The following is a 6,153-nucleotide window of genomic DNA, read 5'->3' on the forward strand; positions in this document are numbered from 1 at the left end:
TGTGGAGCCGAGACCTTCATCTGAGCTGATGGCACCCGGACTGCACTAATTAGCGGCAGGACAAGGAGGGGCAAGAATCGGGTATGAGACCGGGTCTCCAGATTCAGCCCCACCCCGAGGAAGCCCCACATATTTCTAAATTTATTACTGGCTGTAGTCGTGTGGCTTTGTGGGCGTTACGTTTGTTTTTCGGTCTGGACTCTGCTCCCTGCTCTTTTGCAACAAACTGCTCGCAGGTTGCACACACTGCGACCCCTTGGGGTGGCTCATATAAGGCAGAGGCCAAGCCAAAAAGGGCGTTTACCCATAAAGCTTGCCAAGCATTAACAACGGAAACAATGCCCTTTCCTGGGAGCAGAAAAGGTGCATTGTCTTCTCCCGCAAGGTTTCACAGGGCCAGGGGTGCCGTGCAAAGCTTCAAAGCTTCAAGTTGAACACCCCTGCCGGCCACCGGCAGCTGGCGTTACTGTAGAGCAGGGAAGCTTAAAGAACGTGGTCACGTCCATGTCCAGTGCCCGACATCATCAAAGCGCATGAATGTGTTGCTGCCTTCGCGCCTGGCTCTTGGTTTGCGGCCTCGGCTGTTGCTAACACTGTTTTTAGATCGCCTTTCTAGGGGTGGGGGCAGGGGTGTGGAGCGTACATTTTTATCGCTCTGGATTCGCCGGCGATGGAGCATCAGCGTATTGGACACGGCCAGTATCACGTGAACGCCGGGTGGTGACGCAAGCTCTTCCGTAATGGCTCCACGGAGAAAACTGCTCTTGCCTCATCACGTGCCACCCAGGCACAGCTGACGCGAGACAGACGGGACCGTAAATGAGGACCGTAAACGAAATTGCAAGTGTCCGGCCTTCCGCGCGACCATCTTGGAAGCTGTGTCACGACTCGGGGGGCTATTTCCCGGTCACGTTAGGACAAACGTAGCCGCCACGACGAAAGCGGCCCCGCACCAGGACCGGCCGCTGCGCGTACTGGCTGTCGGAGGCCGTCCCTCCAAACCTGGGGATGTTCCCGCAGCCCCCACCCCGAGTCATCAGACATGTGTCCACCGGAGCGGGGGCCCGAACAGTGACACCTTGGAAGCCATTCAGGCGGGAGAAGATGCCCCGCCCTAGAGCCTCCGGCCCCTCAGACCGCAGGGAACTACAGGTGTCAGGGCGCCGTTGACTGGCACCTTTCGCAGTGAACCCTCCTCCACTTCCGGGCCTCCGACCTCTTGGATTTGAGAACCTCCTCCTGCTGCTGCCGGTCGACTCCCAGCGTTACTGAGCCCTAAATGAAACAGTGTCCACTTTCACACTCTCATCTTCCAGTTCGTACGTGGGGCAAGCTCCAGAAAGTCCTATCGAGAGAAGAAAACAGATCTTCCGATTCAGGGCCCAGCCCAGCCCTGCCTGTAACCACCTTCACCAACAAGTGGTCGCCCACCCATCGGACAGAAATAGTGTTTTCCCCTAATGCACTGCTGGCTTAATAAAGGACTTGCCTGTCACGAGAATCAGTGATGAAAGAGCCCTCCCCCACCCCACCCCCCGCCACTGGCACAAGCAGGTCCCCTGCGACGCTGCAGCCTTCCAGGGATGGTAAATGGGTCAGGGCCCACCGCAGTGGACACCCCGTGCAATGGGCTGAACACGGGGGACTTCCGGCCAGAGTGCGCCACCCCAAGATTTAGTAAACAGTATCTGTAACATTGGCCCATGGCCTGTGTGGTCAGGTGTTTGGGCCACCCGGGACTGGGCTGGCGAAGACATACCATACATCGGGTGCAGCGTCCCCCACCCCCAGAAACACACAGCTATTTAAGTTGTATGCGTGGTCATGTGAAGCAACCACATCTAGAGAAAAGCACCTAGAGGAACATGTGGAAGGTGCGGGAGGTGTTAAAACAAGATAAAGTAAAAACTACCAGGCAATAACAATGCAGTAGGTGGAAAGAACTGAGGGGCATCAGTCCTCACGTCTGTGTGTCATTCGGGAGCCGAGCAGGAGTACTGATTACCCTTGTTTTCCTGACGTCAAATATGCACGCTAAAAATGTATCACTGCAGAATTTTAGCTGATGAAAGTGGCAGGAACTACAGTCGCCATTTTGTAAACGCAGATCACAGATTCAGAGAAAGGCCAAGGGATGGGAACTTTTAACTAAAAGGTTGAGGGGAACCTTCATGGTGGGAGGGGTCAGGTGCCAGCGTCGGGACCACTCGGGTGCAGTTCGTGCGGGATGGCGGGAGGCACGCGCCATCACCCACAGGAAAACCTTAAAAAAAAGGAAAAGACTGACCTCAATTTAAGCAAGCCTTCAGAGCTATCTTTCAGTTTTCTAATCAGAATACGTCATCTTTAAAATAAAGATCCCACCATTTGCAACTACGTGGCTGGAACTGGAGGGTATTATGCTAAGCGCAATTAGCCAGAGAAAGACAAATATCATATGACTTCACTCATACGAGGAATTTAAGATACAAAACAGATGAACATAAAGGAAGGGAAAGAAAAATAATATAAAAACAGGGAGGGGAACAAAACATAAGAGACTTTTATTTTTTCAACGTTTTTATTTATTTTTGGGACAGAGAGAGACAGAGCATGAACGGGGGAGGGGCAGAGAGAGAGGGAGACACAGAATCGGAAACAGGCTCCAGGCTCTGAGCCATCAGCCCAGAGCCTGACGCGGGGCTCGAACTCACGGACCGCGAGATCGTGACCTGGCTGAAGTCGGACGCTTAACCGACTGCGCCACCCAGGCGCCCCCATAAGAGACTTTTAAATACAGACAACAGAGGGTTGCTGGAGGGGTTGTGGGAGGGGAGATGGGCTAAATGGGTAAGGGGCACTAAGGAATCTAGTCCTGAAATCACTGTTGTACTATATGCTAATCTGGATGTAAATTATAAAAAATTAATTTAAAAAATAAAATAAAATAGTGTTAAAAATAATAAAATAAAGGTCCCGTTCTGGACACCTGCAAAAATAAAGTACCTAGGACAAATCTGACAAAAGATGTACAAGACCTTTTTGAAGAAAACCACAAACTTTATTGGAAAACAATAAAAGACCCAAATCAGTGGAGATTCTAGGTTCACGAATGTTAAGTTAAATCATAAATCATTTTCCCCCAAATTAATCTATAAATTCAATGCAATTCCAAGAAAAAATTAACAAGGGCTTTTTGTGGAACTTGCCAAATCAATCTTAAAATTTTATAGTAAAAAGTATCCTTATAGTAAAAAGTAACCTTTCTCTCAATTTTACTGCAAACCTAAAACTATTCTTAAAAAGTCTTTAAAATAGGGGCACCTGGTTGGCTCAGTTGGTTAAGCGTCCAACTTCAGCTCAGGTCATAATCTTGTGGTTTGTGAGTTTGAGCCCCATGTTGGGCTCTGTGCTGACAGCTCAGAGCCTGGAACCTGCTTCGGATTCTTTGTCTCCCTGGCTCTCTGCCCCTAACCCACTCTCACTCGGTCTTTAGGTCTCTCCAAAGTAAATAAAACATTTAAAAAAAAAAAATTCTCTCTCCCTCAGACCTTCTCCCCAGCTCAAAGAAAGAAGAAAAGAAAGAGAAAAAGTGTTTCAAATAACAAAGTGTTAAGAATACAACAATTTTGAACTTGCCCTCAGGTTATTACGACTTTATCAAGACTATGGTATTAGCATAGGTATAGAAAAAAAGCCTAAGGAAGCCAGCCCCAGACCCACGCATATGCATAAACTTGGTAGATGACAGAAGCAGCCGTTGTCTATCAGAGGAGCAAAGAGTCATGGAGTGCTCCTACCACATACAGAAATCAGGGTACATTCAAGTACTAAATGTAAAATGCAAACCTTTAAACATTTTAGAAAGCGGCAGGGAACATCTGTGACCTTGAGCTAACAAGAATCCATAAGCAAAGAGACAAAGTATCAAGAAGCAAAGTTAAAATATAAATTATAGACTTTGAGGAGATATTGCCAAGGCACATTACTAACAAAGGATAACACCCATAATATGTCAAGAACTCTCAAATGAGTTTAAAAAAAAAAACAAAAACGCACATCAGGGTGAAAAAAAGGCAAAGAATATAAACGAACAACTCACTGATGTGGGGAAGCGTACAAAGTCAACAGCCGCATGAGAAGACGCCCAGGCTCACCAGTCATAAGGGGAGTGTAAAAGAAAATGAGAGACCATTTCAGCCCCAGATCAGCAAAACTCTTAAGCCAAACTAATACTAAGTGCAAGACAAGAATAAGGAAACAAAGCACCCCCGTACACGGCTGACGCGAAGTCTCCACTTGGGAGACCGTTTGGAAATATTTAGCCATGTTGGAATCCCACACATCCTGCGATGCAACAATTTCTAAGTCCACAACCTACACAGAACTCTTGCACCCGTGCGTGAGATGTTCAAAGATGTCTGTTCCCTGGAACACTGGTTCAGACGGTCAAAAACAAACCACATCAAAATTTGTCTGTCAACAGAGGAAAGGTAAGTAAACTGGCAAATTCGTACCACGGGATGCCAAATAGTAGTTAAAATGAATGAACTAGAGCTGCGTGTATCGGATACATTTCAAAATACTACCGATTGGAAAAAGCAACCTACGAATGGCTAAATCTAGCATAAATACCATGTCGGACATTGTTTATGGATACATCTCTCTAAATAGTACAGACAATAAAGACAGGAAAGACAGATACCACATTCAAGATCATGTGTGTCTTTGGGAAAGTAAAAAGTAAGATTGGAGGTGGTGGTATTTCAGAAGTGAAACTTCATTTTCTTTCTTAAACAAGAGCCTTTGAAAAAACTATGGCAAAAAGTCATGATCTATTAAAGCTGGGTGGTGTCTGAAATGGGTGTTATCTTCTGTGCTCCCAGTACTCAACAGTTCTCAAAAATTAGAAGTAGCCAATTATGAAGGTCACAGGAAAAAAACACAGTACTTCCCACCTTTTATTAGACCAATTTTCTAGGGTACACAGAACTTGTACAATTATAGTTTAGTCTAAACGTCAGAACTGTTAGTTTTTCTATTTTACATTGCTTTGGGGGTATTCAGGCCTACAAAAATTTCTTAAACTGGGAATTTGATTTTCCCTAGCTGGGGCCCAATCCTTAACATGCTTATGCCAGACACTGCTGAACCCCAAGCCCATGGCTCTTGCTACCAGAACCAATGTGTTCAGGTAACAGAAGACTCTATCTGCTTCAAAGGGTATTCACCACTTGAGGAGAGGAATCTGGATTGCTTTAGGCCAATTTCAGTAATGCCGTTCTCCAGGTCAGTAAATGATTTAGAAATGGGCATTTAAAGTCTGTGAGTAAGACAAGTAGGTGAAGTCCACCAAGGGGCTTCTGTGAAAAAAGAACACCTTAGAGACACAGCAGTGCACAATCTCTTCTTTGGGCCTTGGACATTGTTGTGCAAGCGGACGATGCCTGGAGATGTCGCCTGTCTTGCTACACCATAAGGGGTCAATCCTGAGGATAAAGACTCACAGCAGAAGATGCATGGGCAGAAAAACATGGAAAGAGTCTGGGTCCCTGATACTACTGCTGAGACGCTGAACTTCGACCAGTCACAGAACAGCCTTACCTGGGCTTACGAAATAAATTTTCCTCACTCTTTAAGACCTATTTATTTAGGTTTTCTGCTCCTTGCAGTTGACGGCACACTGAGACAACTCCTTTTTTTTTTTTTTCATTTGTTTAAGCAACCTCTCCACCAACATGGGGCTTGAACTCACAACACTGAGGTCAAGAGTCGCATGTTCCACCAACTGAGCCAGCCAGGCGCCCCAAGACAACGCTCTTTATCAAAACAAAACACAAAACTCTGAAGAATGTACGAATTCCAGTGAGCTCCTGATGATTATAAAGATCTTGTTATTCTCACACAGACTGGAGGCGGGAGTTCTGCAAACCACACAAATAGTTGCAGCTTTACCAGAACCACCCCAGTTTTGTTTCACACTTTCTCTGTCACCGAACAGTCTGAAAGAGAATGTGCCTATTTTGTTTTTAGCATTGTTTAGCCACAACGAGAATTGTGATGGAGAGTCCAAATTTGCTTCTTTGTAAGTATTTAAAGGTGTTTAGTCCGTAACATTCCTTTGCAACTCTTCAGACATGGCTCCCAACAAAGGCGGTTTCAACGTGTGTCCCA

This window comes from Felis catus, chromosome C2, assembly GCF_018350175.1.
Source record: "Felis catus isolate Fca126 chromosome C2, F.catus_Fca126_mat1.0, whole genome shotgun sequence".
Taxonomy (NCBI): domain Eukaryota; kingdom Metazoa; phylum Chordata; class Mammalia; order Carnivora; family Felidae; genus Felis; species Felis catus.